Raw genomic sequence first — 14,751 nt, 5'->3', positions numbered from 1 at the left:
ACTGACAATTTATTCCCTTTTGATTATTATTTCTAAAATCAAACAAGAAACGTTGTTATAATTATTGGTTCTTATGAATTATTAATTGAAAAACTTGATTACTTTAGCGACTAAAGTCTTGCAATTCATATTCAAATTTCTGTGCTTGCACTTTATTCTGTCGCTCTTTTTTAACCACTTTCGCTTTCCCCAGTTAATCCTCATTCTCGCAATCGTAGCCACGCGAAACGAAATTAAAAAGCGTTGCGACGATTTTAGTCGCAGCACAATGCGTCCGGCTTGGCGGCTGTCTGTTTTCGCCGTTAGTAAGCCACGATACTAGCCGTGACTGGTTCGACAAAAAGGAGAGCCACGACCCTTTTTCGTCTCGATTTTTGCCCGCTTTATACGCGAACATACCCTTTCTATCCGGTCTATCCCTGTTTGTTGTTTTTACCTCAGACAATGGCACGGGGATATTTCAGGAGATCAAAAGGAGCTTGTCGCGCGGTGCGACCGTACTATACAACCGTTATGCTTCTGCGGATCGCATTATCTCTTCCTTTCTCTCTCACTCCGTACAGGTTTACCACTTTACTCCTCTTCCTCTCTCGTTACCTCTAATATATTCTCTTTCTAGCGTCTATAGTCTGCTCACCTCTCTCATCTCTTCACCAGTTATTTGCACTTTATCGAAATCTAGGTCTCGTTTTTGCACATAGCTTTTGTGTCAATTTTCGCACTCTGTAACAGTTTTCCTTTCATTAACATCGTTAAAAATTGAATCTATTTTTGGAATTTACATTAGTCTTATTAGATAATATATAGATAATGAATGACCTTAACTACACTCTTTTGAATTTCTTTGTCGGAGTTGCGGTTGAAAGTTGCTGTTTCTGTGAAGTAATGTTAAATGCAGACAAATTAGTTGGGGAATATAATTGGTGTTTAATGTCTGTGGGTTTTGAGACTCTAACGCTATAACTTGAAAATGGATGCATCATTTGATATTACGAACTTTGCACTTCGAAATATTGTGCAACGTAATCCGTGAGGAATTGTTGTCAAAGTGAATAGGGAGATCATAAATAAGAGTATTCAATATGTATGAATCCGGAATAAATATCGTACTTAAAAGTAAATAATATTATACTTCATTCGAAACCTCTGACATGAGAAACTCGTCCGTATCGATACTTAGTCACGACATTACAATGTTACATTCATGAGGGAGTTTCTCAGTGCGTTCGATATCACTTTAAATGATATCATCGTCGCCTATTCTGTCGCTAGTACACACCTTCAAGTAAACGTACATAACTGCACGATTTCCTTTTTCTCTTTCTCTATCAACGCTTCGAGTGTTGCTGGCCTATACTAATCTCCCTAATCGTATCCCATATTTAGCTGACTAATACTTGACTAATAGTACTGTTATAATTTAAAATTTCTGAAGCTAAGGAATCTAATACTGATCTTCCAATTGAATAGATGAGTTGAGATTCATCTATCACATAATACCGATAATAGCATTTCATAATCCAATTGGAAAAATAGTAATCCAAAATTCATTTTACAATTGTAAGAAAGGGGCGGTTAAAGATTAAATGGACAAAATCAATAACGCTAAACTCGAACACGCAAAAGCAACACGACTGAAGAAGGCGTAAAGAGACGACGAAATGGCTCGGAAAGAAATGGTCAGTCGATACGTCGTGAAAAACGGTCAAGCCTTAGGCCCAAGGCATAGCTTCGAGGGGAAGGATCTACTTTATCACACCCTCAAGTGCTTTGCACGTTGTCCAAGTTCATACTGTTATTTTACGAGTATTCCTTACTTTAGCTTTTTTCGTTCTCTTAGACAATTGTTTGTAGAAGAGACTAATCGTAAGAAACGAAAAATGTTTAGAATAAGAAAGGAAATCCATTTAAAATATTATTTTACAATAGCATTAGTAAAGCAGTCAATTTCTCATTCGCATACAATCCTGTCTGATTTCAAGCATGTGGACTTGAACATTGAACTTGTTCTGTCCCCTGAAGGTTAGGTCACATCTATGTACTTACATATGTATTATACCTACCTACTACTACGTACAGAAACTGGAAGTCGTGCGATGCATGGTCGAGTGATTGATTTCCAGACTCGAGCCTGGCATTCTCATTGAAAATGGACACAGAGAGTCTGAAGCGATGGAAAGCTTTTCTGTGAGAAGCAACGACGCTTTTTGGCATCTTCATGAAAGAAAGTCGCAACGAGGAAGCGACGCAACTAGGAGGTGGGAAGTTTCATGGCACGGTGCTGATTCATGAAGTCGACATCGGTATTAAACGAAGATTAATCTCAAAGAAAGAGGAAGCTAGGGTAAAGGAGGACGTGGATAATCCATTATCAACTCCGGCGTCTGAACACTGAGCCGTTGGAATTCAAATTATACTTCTTTCTCTCTCTTCTTCTCATTTTACTTTCCACTATCAAGGAGAAGAATGACGCTTTTTCAATCTCTTCTTCCACACTTTCCCCTATTCCTGTGTAATTCTCCGGCTAGGTAGGTAATAAAGCAGTCGCTGACGTTTCGTGAAGCGATGAATATGCACATAGGATGTCCACGCTGAAGTGATATAATCCGATTACTTAGTAACCATAGAGGATACCGAAACTTGGTGGATGATTATTAGGTAATTCGAGGGAGGAAATATTTTAATGTGAACAAATTCTTTTTACATTATTATTTTAAGAGATATGAAAATTAAGTTTTAATTTTTAAATGGAACTATATACTTTTTGTTAAGATCATTGCGCTAATAATTATGTAAAAAACTTCTGGAACGACAATACGAGTAAAAATAAATATTTCATTTGGATATCGTTTACTTTATACATAAAAAAATGAGACTTTAAGAAATTGTAAAATCATGTTTTGCTTATAATGTATTCTAAAATCAACAAGTAATTATGACAGAAAGTATAAACAATATTTGGAGCTATGTAAGACGGAGTTGACTAACGGATTGTACGTTTCCCTTCACTATTCGACGAATAACAAACAAGAAGTGAGGTTCTGTCCGTAAAATCACTCTATGAGGATAAAATCCATAAAATTGCATTAACGTGATCGATCAGAGTTCGGTCCACGTAACGAAACGTCAATGAAGAGAATTCAATTGCTTGCCAACTCTCGTTCTATGCAGTTCCATTGGACTGAACTATGAGTATATGAATCAACTAAAAAGCAGATTTACTAAATTTAAATTTGCTGTGGAGTGTTTATGCACGGAACCAGATCCTTTGATAAAATATTGGCTTTCATTTCTCTAATTCAATTTATCTCATGCGTGTCGCATAGACTCATATGTATGTGTAATTATTGAATTGACTCTTAAGCTTAAATTCTTGTATAAAGTTGGCTTCAAGCAAGCTTTGCAATCGTTTAATGGAATATTGAAGCTCGTTTGTATGCAGTACACCATTGCCGTTATCATTCAATATTCCCCTACGTTCCTTATACATATAAAAATCTTGCGGCATCGTTTCGCACTTCACATGTATTATAGCAACGTATCGAGAGCCTTATCGTCGGCTGGATGTTCCGTGAAAGGTGAAGAAGAACCAAGCATATGCCGTGTTCACTGGAAATCGTATTTGACCTGATACGTCCACTTCGCCCTCTCGACACTTTGTTCGACGTATCGTGACCGAAAGATGGATTGCATCGCGAATACGCCAAGTTTTATCGTATTTTTAGATAGGACAAGAATTTCAACCTCTTGTGAAAACGGTACTCGCTATATTCTCAACGACTATCGATAATGCCGCGTGAATTATTGAATAGATATCCGTATGAATCTGGATCTCCGAATGTCCGGGGATCTTTCGTACGGATATTATTTTAATCGTGATCATACGAAAACTAGACTACGTTTCTCGTGTCTTATTGATTTTATGACTAAATAATGAACGTCTTCGTATAGGATGGATCGTGTGTGTTTCCTGATATGAGTGAGATTTCGAAACATAGTCGATATTCACATGGATATTACAATTTTTATTACACGACTATACAAAAACTTTTATTATAGATGTTTATAGAGTTTGCAAATTCGTTCAACGTGAAGATTATTAAATTGGATGTACTACATTATTATTTTTAGAAGATACAACTTGCAGCTTGTATTGCCTGCAGATATAATTACTTTAGAAAAGCGTTCCGCAATTAATGCAAGAGGAACTATGAAAGGGATGTTTAACGAATAAGGATTTTAGCTTGCGGGCGTTAATGTGATGTACATGTTCATTTAAGAGAGAGAATTTCTGAAAGTGAAGATCCTCCGGCCATAAAAACTTGAAATGAGAATTTTAGTAAGTGATGAGAATGATGCATCTACCACTACTTGATCTGCTTAAATACATTGCTAATTTATGAAACTTTTAATTAGCCCAATTGAAAAAACTACAAAAAGTAGTAACTATATTTCAAAATGCTTCTAAAATACGATATTACAAAATAATTTTCTTCTTATTCACGTAATTAATTAGAATGTAATCAATTTTCATGATGATTTAAATTATACCAAGTGGTATTACCTTATTTCAATTATAAATTGTCGTACAATTTGTAACAAGCTGTACAAAGTTAAACTCGTTATTCAAAGTAGGTAGGTCGACGAGAATTCTCGTTATTATTCGATTTTCCATAAATTCTTGGTGAAACACAATTTTCATTTACGAGCAATCTCGCCCTCAAGATATTTAACCTTCCACAGATACACCAGGTCGTTTATATCCGGGCAATCCTAATTCAATCCATACAATTTTTATTTTCAACTCTAAAAAAAATCAAAGAAAACACTTGTGAAAGTTTAAACAGTCCCATTCTATTATTGTGCAAAAGCAACAAAAAAGAGCGGAGAATGTCGTCAAATAAAATTAGAAGTGTCACGTTTAAAAACTCAAGAAGATCCAATTTCGCGCGACGACGGACATGGAATTATCGATTCCCCGTCAATATTGCATTCTTTGCATGTCACTATCGTCATCCAAGTTCGCGTTTTTCCTGACGCGCCATTTCTCGTTTTTGAACGATGGCATTTTCCCAGTCCTCTTTTTTTTGGGTCGTCAAGTGCGTTCCGTCGTATAGGCAATCCTAGCATACAATGTTAACGATCAGAATATATGCTTGTGCGGAGAATCGATTCTTTTTTAAGTAATTTCACTGCAGTGACACAAATAATCATGTGAATAACAAACAATATTGGTCAAGATATTCACGGTAAGCTGATTTAGATGTATGAACAGTAGAACGAGTTTTGCGTTATTTCTATTTTATATTAATATTACGTACATATAATTGAATTTAAAAACATGGTTCGATACTACAAGGAGAACTTTTTGGTCATTTTTATGTAGGAGAAACAGAGTGACGGGCCGGCCGCAGTTCTCAAGGCCACAGACAGAGAAGTATCATGTTCGTATTATCGCAAAGCCCGAGGGCTCGGCTCGGTGGCCTGGTCTATGCAGAACTCTGAGGAGAAAACGATCTGAATCTTTGTAGACCATTATTTGATTAAAAAACTATCAGTTTTCACTCGTAGAGGAGACAGAAAACATTGAGATTACATTTTTTCTGATTTACAAGTAGCCGTTATGTAAACCGTTACCAGGATTCTGTTATCTGTCGTCCTAGGAAATTGTACAGGCCACCTAGAAGATTACGTAGGACTGTAATCTTCCTACATCCGTGATCTATGGTACACGGAGGGTAGCTAGACGACTTCATCCCCCTTCTCACCCCTTCCATGATAAATCGTATGTACCGTGGTGTTATTCGACGTCGGAGCGAAAATTTCTCATGCTTCTTCCTAGTTCGGGGAAAAGAGAATCGCCGTAGGGGATTGTGAAAGGACGATCGTCGTCCATTTTTTCAAAAAGATTTCGCCGGAGATCAAAAAAGATGTTTCATCGCGTAACTTTGGGGTCCACTTGGATTTATCTAACCACCCTCTGTTAATTTTTATTGAGATTGAAGGAGTATTGAGTGTGTAAATTGGATTTAGAGGTTGAAAATAGAGCGAGACATTTATTAAATACTTTAAAAGATGTTCTGAACTATTCATAATCAATTTAGTTTATTGACTTTTCAAACGTGTGTATTCACTGTATATACAGGGTGTCCCAGACCACCCGTATATAATCTGGAAAATTGAATCTTTTCTTGTAAATGAAAATTTTCCAGACTTTAGAAGCGGTGTACATGTGATTTGGGACACCTGTATGATTGATACGACAATATGTGTACTTATTTTAATAATTTTCATTTCACCTGGAATTATAATTAGTCGTTCGTTTATTTTCTTATAACATTTCATATATTTACGTCTACTTTGTAATTATAATTATCATCAAATCATAATTATTGCCATAATTGTTAATAGTTACGGTAAACCACATCGGACATTGCAGATGTTCCAATTTCTACTCATTGGCCATTTTTGTATAATTTTAAGATAACATAAAATACGTCAGTGGACAGAGATTGTAACGTCAGCAGAAATTGGAATATTCACTTTATTCGCAATGAAATCGAACGTAAAGGTCAACTATCGGTGGAAATTCGTTTAACGTATCAATACTGCTCTTTGACAGATGGTGTAACACGTTCCGTTACGGAGTTCATATGTATTTTACGTGTTAACTAGTTGATTAGCTCAGTCGATGTCAACAAAATTACTCGAGTTTATTAGAATTTCTGGACGAGTTACTGAACTGACTAATGGCAATGCCCGCGATGACCAATTATAACGATAAAATCGAGATTGAATCCGCCCGGTTGATCCATATTGATTATCTACGGGATTTCACTGAATAGAAATCGATTTTGCGCAACATCGAACTGAATTGAAACGCGGATCCGCGATGCACGCCTGATTGTGCTTTAATAAATAAGGGCGGTTTTATCCCCGTTTCCAACTGTGAAGAATCGTTTGCATTTCGCAAACAGCTTCACGTATCTTTGTGTCACCGAGGAAAATGGGGGAAGCTCGTACACGCGACTGCATGTTGCGCATTGTCGATGTTTTTCTTTTTTTCTTGTATTGGAACTTTGAAGCGCTCACAAAGGACGCGAAAATGTTTTCATGGGAGAAATACCGTAATGCGTAATGGGCACGATAGAACTGAAATGAAGTGCTTTGTTGTACGAGTTTTGTTTTCGAAGAAATGGTAACTGCTGGATACTTTTATTTTACTGTTTCCTATCATGTTTGTTCGAAACTCACAAGTACTATCTCTTATAAGTAATGACATCTAAAAGCATTCCAATTTTTATGTACTTTGCATTAAAATTATTATTATATAAAGTTGTAGTCTCAAAATTAGTATTTACAATATTAAATATTATAATGCTGTTCCTGACATAGACTAATGACAATATTTTTACATTACGGTGTTTATGATGGTATTAGATCGTATATAATCACTTGGAGTAGTAAAAATATAGAAAAGTAATATAATATATCACACTGAGAAAAAGGGTTGAAGGGTAAAACTTATATTGAAACCAGCTTTTCGGAAGAAACATACTATTAGAAGTAATCGATTAACGAGTCTGTTTTTTCACGACGGTGCGTCCCGTCTTAAGATGAATGGTATCACAGAGTCGACTTGTCTATACCAACGAAAAAATATCCAATTTCGTTGGAGAACCTCATCGATCTTCCTGTGCTTCGATGTCTTCGCGGCCTAATAAATTACATTTGTACAAGGTTCGGTCGAATGACATGTAAAAGCAGGCCATGCGACTCTTTATGGAAAAACAAGAAAATCATGTAGAATAAAATTTGCTAATATTCAGAAGAAACATGTTTGAATATCTGCTGCGTCTTCATGATTTTGTGGCAATGTTACCTTTATTGCACTTGGAAATAATGTCTGTATGGCACTTGAATATTTGAAAGAAAGATACGAAAGCAATATTTAATAGTGAAAGATTTTATTCTTTCGCTTACAAAATTTGAGGAACTAATATAATTCATCATGATACTTGGACGAAAACTGAATCGAACACCCTGCAGAATTCGATGTTTTTTGAAGAAGTGCAAATGTGTACGCGTATGCTTATTTACTTTATCATCGTGACACGTTCGTTTCAAAGCGAATGAGAATTCATTTGTAACAGTTGGAGGATGAAATATAGCAACAATCAAACTATAAGTAGAATCAGGGATCGATACGGCTGTCACCTTTATGCATTATTCAGTCAACTCGACTGTCGATAATTGGCGTGGCGTATTTTACTTCGACGTTCCAATTCCAATCGTTAGAATGTGTCCAATTCAATAATTAAAAGCACCGACTCCGGAAAAAATGTCCTCCTGCTATCTCTCTCTGTGCTACTGTTACGTGGGACGGATTTAAAACCTGATAATCCGGTCACGCGCGGAGATCTACGTGGAGGTACTTGTAATTTCCGAATTCAAGTGAGACCCGAGAAAGAAGTTAAGAGGCAAAGCTGGGATTGTTCAACACATGTCGTTATTAGTTTGGAAAGACGTTATTTATTCTCTGTTGTATAGCAAAATGGAATACTGTCTGAAAATGAGTATAGTTAAATTTAAGTTAGACGGACATTTTTAACGATTAAATGAAATATAAGTTTTATAAGGAGTTTGTTCCCTCGTTGCATTTGCATAATATCATAGTCCATTCAATTTTCAAGAGGAATGTTTATAGAACCTGATAACATCTTCATATGAAACACGAGACATTTAATGTCGACATGAAACATCATTTCACTGCAAAATAAAAATCGAGCGTAAATAGACGATATAAGAAAGTATGAGGCTCGAAAATAAAGAAGGAGGTAGTCAAACGGAGATAAGATTCATCAGTTTTCATAGAACAAATGAACTAAAATGGTATGAAACATTATATTGAAGAAAGAAATATCGTTCCAACTATCAAGATAAAATTTATTGCTTCTCGAAAAACAAAGGTATCGATATTAAGTTTAGTTATGTTGCGCATTGTCGATGTTTTTCTTTTTTTCTTGTATTGGAACTTTGAAGCGCTCACAAAGGACGCGAAAATGTTTTCATGGGAGAAATACCGTAATGCGTAATGGGCACGATAGAACTGAAATGAAGTGCTTTGTTGTACGAGTTTTGTTTTCGAAGAAATGGTAACTGCTGGATACTTTTATTTTACTGTTTCCTATCATGTTTGTTCGAAACTCACAAGTACTATCTCTTATAAGTAATGACATCTAAAAGCATTCCAATTTTTATGTACTTTGCATTAAAATTATTATTATATAAAGTTGTAGTCTCAAAATTAGTATTTACAATATTAAATATTATAATGCTGTTCCTGACATAGACTAATGACAATATTTTTACATTACGGTGTTTATGATGGTATTAGATCGTATATAATCACTTGGAGTAGTAAAAATATAGAAAAGTAATATAATATATCACACTGAGAAAAAGGGTTGAAGGGTAAAACTTATATTGAAACCAGCTTTTCGGAAGAAACATACTATTAGAAGTAATCGATTAACGAGTCTGTTTTTTCACGACGGTGCGTCCCGTCTTAAGATGAATGGTATCACAGAGTCGACTTGTCTATACCAACGAAAAAATATCCAATTTCGTTGGAGAACCTCATCGATCTTCCTGTGCTTCGATGTCTTCGCGGCCTAATAAATTACATTTGTACAAGGTTCGGTCGAATGACATGTAAAAGCAGGCCATGCGACTCTTTATGGAAAAACAAGAAAATCATGTAGAATAAAATTTGCTAATATTCAGAAGAAACATGTTTGAATATCTGCTGCGTCTTCATGATTTTGTGGCAATGTTACCTTTATTGCACTTGGAAATAATGTCTGTATGGCACTTGAATATTTGAAAGAAAGATACGAAAGCAATATTTAATAGTGAAAGATTTTATTCTTTCGCTTACAAAATTTGAGGAACTAATATAATTCATCATGATACTTGGACGAAAACTGAATCGAACACCCTGCAGAATTCGATGTTTTTTGAAGAAGTGCAAATGTGTACGCGTATGCTTATTTACTTTATCATCGTGACACGTTCGTTTCAAAGCGAATGAGAATTCATTTGTAACAGTTGGAGGATGAAATATAGCAACAATCAAACTATAAGTAGAATCAGGGATCGATACGGCTGTCACCTTTATGCATTATTCAGTCAACTCGACTGTCGATAATTGGCGTGGCGTATTTTACTTCGACGTTCCAATTCCAATCGTTAGAATGTGTCCAATTCAATAATTAAAAGCACCGACTCCGGAAAAAATGTCCTCCTGCTATCTCTCTCTGTGCTACTGTTACGTGGGACGGATTTAAAACCTGATAATCCGGTCACGCGCGGAGATCTACGTGGAGGTACTTGTAATTTCCGAATTCAAGTGAGACCCGAGAAAGAAGTTAAGAGGCAAAGCTGGGATTGTTCAACACATGTCGTTATTAGTTTGGAAAGACGTTATTTATTCTCTGTTGTATAGCAAAATGGAATACTGTCTGAAAATGAGTATAGTTAAATTTAAGTTAGACGGACATTTTTAACGATTAAATGAAATATAAGTTTTATAAGGAGTTTGTTCCCTCGTTGCATTTGCATAATATCATAGTCCATTCAATTTTCAAGAGGAATGTTTATAGAACCTGATAACATCTTCATATGAAACACGAGACATTTAATGTCGACATGAAACATCATTTCACTGCAAAATAAAAATCGAGCGTAAATAGACGATATAAGAAAGTATGAGGCTCGAAAATAAAGAAGGAGGTAGTCAAACGGAGATAAGATTCATCAGTTTTCATAGAACAAATGAACTAAAATGGTATGAAACATTATATTGAAGAAAGAAATATCGTTCCAACTATCAAGATAAAATTTATTGCTTCTCGAAAAACAAAGGTATCGATATTAAGTTTAGTACATGCTATAATCATTTTCTTTAATAATGCTATAAATTTAAAATTACGTCTCTTGGAACATTGTTCATATTTGTATATACTATTGAAAAATACATATATTGACTGGCGAGATAATTTGAGCCGTTCAGTGCACACATCGATTAACTTCACTTTTTGAAAAATTTTAAATTTATATGTCAAAGCACAAGTTATGACTATACCAAGTGCTTTGACACATAAATTTAAGATTTTTCAAAAAGTGGAGTTAATCGATGTGTGCACTGAACGGTTCATTTTATGCTGCATGTTCTTTCACTAACACTTTCTCTTGTTACAATGAAAATATTTGTAAAGGCCGGTATACGTACCCAAATCGAATTTAATCGAGTTCAAACTGAACGTGAGTCCGCTGTTTGTTTACCACAATAAAATTAATGAAACTAATTGAGCATCGACAATTTGCTTAAAGAGATTATGTGAACGTAATTAGATAAATTAATTTACGTGCCAATCCCAGTATACAAATCAACAGCTTTTTGTAAACTTCCTTTCCTGAAAACTATAGTTATATGAATGTGAAGTGTATCTTTCTTAGTTACTTTCTATTTTTTAATTTTCAAAAGAAAAACGGATATCATTGCCAATGGTTTTGATTCATACAGCAAGCAGTATTAATATTCGAACACATTTTGACACAGAATAACTTTGTTAATGCTGCCCATTGTGTGTATTCTCATTGAGTTTAAGATTCATAAAGGAACGACTATACATAATTGTAAGGAGTAAATCGACTTGCGTAAGTTAAATCACCTGCTAGTGACGTGTCTCAGTACCAAGTTATGGAAACTTCAGTTTACCCTGAATTATAGTCTTAGGCTGTAATTCTCAAATTATTGTCAAACAAATATCTTGGAATTGTAGAAGTTCGACTACTGTTCTCGAACGGTTGCACAACTATGAAGCGCAATAATGGTAAAGCGTGTATTCGTTTTAAACTTGCATAACCGTCTAGTTGTACGATAACAACGAACTTGTGGTTCATAAATTTTCTAAATCTCCATCGTAAAATTGTGTTACAATGTTAATCTAATATCAGATTCCACATTCGTATAGAAATGAAATAAGGTAATACGAAAATTAGTTTTATGAAGGTCAAATGTTCAGTCTTCCATATAGTATGTACAGAAGATTTCTTTGGAGAATAGAATGCTTAAAATATAAATACATATGTGCATGTACACACTGCGAGAAACGCCCATAAAGCCAACTTCATTTTCGCGTGTATTTTAATAATACTTCCAATGAAATATGAAGATTTTAAAGCGACCAGCCTGTTCCTCGTATCTCAATCTTATCGAAAATCTGTAGAAAACAGTTTTAAGAAGAATTGATGTATTGAGCATAAATTATGTACGAATTTGGCATTCTGTAAACACTACAAATGTCTGGTTTATTGGTCAATTTAACTATGATTATAGAATATTAGTATTTAGAGTCGAACTTCATGACATTTAACAAAGTTTATCTCCCATTAGCTTACTTACATTCATACCCGTTAACTGCAGATTCATACATTCCAATCATCACAGCTGCGTATGTACATCTCAACTAATTATTTTATGACGTCAATAATAAGTAATAAATTGGTTGCCGTTATTTTGCATAGAACAATGTTTGTTTGCGTGAATGAATGAATCAGAATCAATACCGACAATCCAAATGGAAATATTGGCATACCTGATTTTCATCATCTATAGTGTAATACACATTATTTTTACGAAATAGTCTCAGCGTAGTAATTCTAAAACGGATTATCATATTCCACTTTTTTCATGATTATTTAGTTGAAAATTTGAGATGTAGCAAAGGAATCAAAACTTCTCATTCAAGAGCAAGAAGTTAATTATCCTGTGTAAATATCAACGCCACGGTACTTCGTTTAAAATTCATGAAATGAAACCCCCTGCGCGACCGGGTTTGTTTCCAGAAATAACATTTTATGCAGTAACTTGACGGTACCTTGTTCGTTATGCCAATTTAATCTTGGCCAGCTGATGATGCAGTGCAAACTTCAAGTTGACGAGTATAATACATAACTATCGTCTTTGTTAGACAAACGTCCCCCAGAGATTTTGACTTTTATACAGATCAGTTGTGACAGGGTTAAATGAAATTTATGACATAAGAAAACTATTTTTATCAGTCTGATCAGCTGTTATATATTATATTGTGTTATTTAGGCTACATACATTTTAATTACAAGAGAGAGTCGTAATCAGGGACCACAAAAATTTAAATATGTGGTGTTCGTATTTCATAAACGTGTCTGTAAAAATTCATGACTCAGAGAATTAATACAAAAGCAAAGAATTCCTTTTACAGCTTATGATTGTATATTGTATATGTATAAAGTTGAAGCATGTCAGAAACTTAAATTCAGCGTCCATTTTTAGATGCTCTCTCAGTATAAAAACTAGTGACGCAATTCTTCCCTCCAAACGACCCTTTAGCTGCCCTCGGTATTGCTATCATCGGCCCGATTTAATCGCTCTTCGAATAAAATAAATTCTTAATGCCTATGCCTTGACACGAGCAATCGGATGGAAAATCGAGACGCATCGATTCAACTTGTAGACGATTACGTCAACGGGAATTAAAAATGGAAACGACGTCACGGATCGGATAGAGAGGGTCATTGTTAAAGGATGAGCGATATTAAAGGAGACTGGTGTCATCGCGTCAGTTTTATTATTCCGCTCGTTGCACATCTACCGAGTCCGTCACTTCTCCCTGTCGTGACTGTAATAGCGGTGTGATTTTTCATCGGATTTCCTTCAACGAAAGAACCCCGTAACAAAACGTCACCTTCTGTTTTCTTGCTTCGCCGCGCCGGTCATTAGCAACTACATTACGAGAAGAAAGTTGGATTCATGCGTAAAATTATTCTGCTCCCAGCAATTTAAATGAAACATTTCCGCTCCTTAAGTGACTTCAGTACCTGTTGTTGATTTTTCTCTATTTAGTTTATGATGATTTTAATTTTTTTTAAGAATTAAAAGTAAACGTATCACCATAATAAAGAAAATATTTTGTTAACATTCGTAATTGAGTTGATATTAATTATACATGTTTATATGATTCTGTATCTAAAAATATATGACACGAGGTTAAACAATATATAATAGTTCAGGAAGAAACTTCCTACACAAATTATTCAATGGCTTGTGCTGTTTACAGTAGCTAGCAAAATATGGTTATATTCTTGGAGTGCAATCGAAAGAACTTCTTGACTGACAGATATCGCGATCAGAATAAATCTCTTTGATTGACGCGTGTATATCAAACTGCATGGGATAGTATGTAATACGAACTTCGTGGGAAGAGATACAGGCTATCCGTAGTGTATAAGTATAGCGTTTTATAACAAAGTTTGATTGTTCAAAAGTGATTAAGAAATACATACATGTATATAGGTGAAATAAATCCTTTTGGGATCTTTGTAACAATTTCTTTCGTTAATTTCGAGACTCGAACTGAGGTCAATGAAGCTCTTCATCAAATATCATATAAATTCATCTTGAATCTCATTAAATATCTAGTGGTGGTACATCCTCATTAAAATAAGAATAATCTATTTTTGTACAAATGGAACCATCCTCGAATCCTTTCATCGGCACAGAAATTTAGTTTTAAATTCAATGTTAATAAATTCGTTCAGTAAATTTTATTAGGAACGTATAAAAATTCCAACGGTAGTAACTCTACGATTCTTCCTCGTGCGCATAGATTAAAGTAAGAAAAACAGGCTGTTTTACTTTACAGAAGA

At 34.9% G+C, this 14,751-nt stretch overlaps 1 protein-coding gene and 1 long non-coding RNA gene across 4 annotated transcripts in view; one reads left to right on the top strand and one right to left on the bottom strand.

Annotated features, from left to right (window-relative positions):
- Positions 1 to 14,751, top strand: part of unc-13 (protein unc13 homolog) — a 176,140-nt gene that overhangs the window by 20,018 nt on the left and 141,371 nt on the right. The window lies entirely within an intron of this gene.
- On the bottom strand, positions 10,035 to 11,899 carry LOC113463831 (uncharacterized). The gene is made up of 3 exons (XR_003388659.1): positions 11,736 to 11,899; positions 11,294 to 11,484; positions 10,035 to 10,726 (listed from the first exon to the last, which is right to left on the bottom strand). It is a non-coding gene; the product is annotated as an uncharacterized LOC113463831 (long non-coding RNA).

The sequence above is a fragment of the Ceratina calcarata genome, unplaced genomic scaffold (genome assembly GCF_001652005.2).
Source record: "Ceratina calcarata isolate Rehan_Ccalc_2016 unplaced genomic scaffold, ASM165200v1 scaffold168, whole genome shotgun sequence".
Taxonomy (NCBI): Eukaryota; Metazoa; Arthropoda; class Insecta; order Hymenoptera; family Apidae; genus Ceratina; species Ceratina calcarata.
The sequence above is the reverse complement of the archived record's forward strand: the minus strand, read 5'-3'. Positions and strand labels throughout refer to the sequence as shown.